At 24.5% G+C, this 327-nt stretch overlaps 1 protein-coding gene across 3 annotated transcripts in view; it reads right to left on the bottom strand.

Annotated features, from left to right (window-relative positions):
- The window catches only part of usp13 (ubiquitin specific peptidase 13), a 37,947-nt gene that overhangs the window by 18,080 nt on the left and 19,540 nt on the right, over positions 1-327 (bottom strand). The gene's annotated exons all lie outside the window — the stretch shown is intronic.

Raw genomic sequence — 327 nt, 5'->3', positions numbered from 1 at the left:
CATATTATGTAAACAAAAACTTTTATTTTGGATGTGATTAATCGCGATTAATCATTTGACAGCACTAAACAGCACTAATATATATATATATATATATTAGTTTTGCGTCAGGAATATATAATATTTTAAAGTACATTACAAAACAGAAAATCTTTTTTTTTTTAATGGCATTAATATTTCACAATATTACTGTTTTTTTGGTAACACTTTAGTATAGGGACCAATTCTTATTATTAACTAGTTGCTTATTAGCATGTCTATTATTAACATATTGGCTGTTTATTAGTACTTATAAAGCACATATTCTGCATGACCATATTCTACATC

The sequence above is a fragment of the Sinocyclocheilus anshuiensis genome, unplaced genomic scaffold (genome assembly GCF_001515605.1).
Source record: "Sinocyclocheilus anshuiensis isolate Anshui unplaced genomic scaffold, SAMN03320099.WGS_v1.1 scaffold311, whole genome shotgun sequence".
Classification (NCBI taxonomy): Eukaryota; Metazoa; Chordata; class Actinopteri; order Cypriniformes; family Cyprinidae; genus Sinocyclocheilus; species Sinocyclocheilus anshuiensis.
Note: the sequence above shows the minus strand (reverse complement) of the source record. Positions and strands in the feature narration are given on the sequence as shown.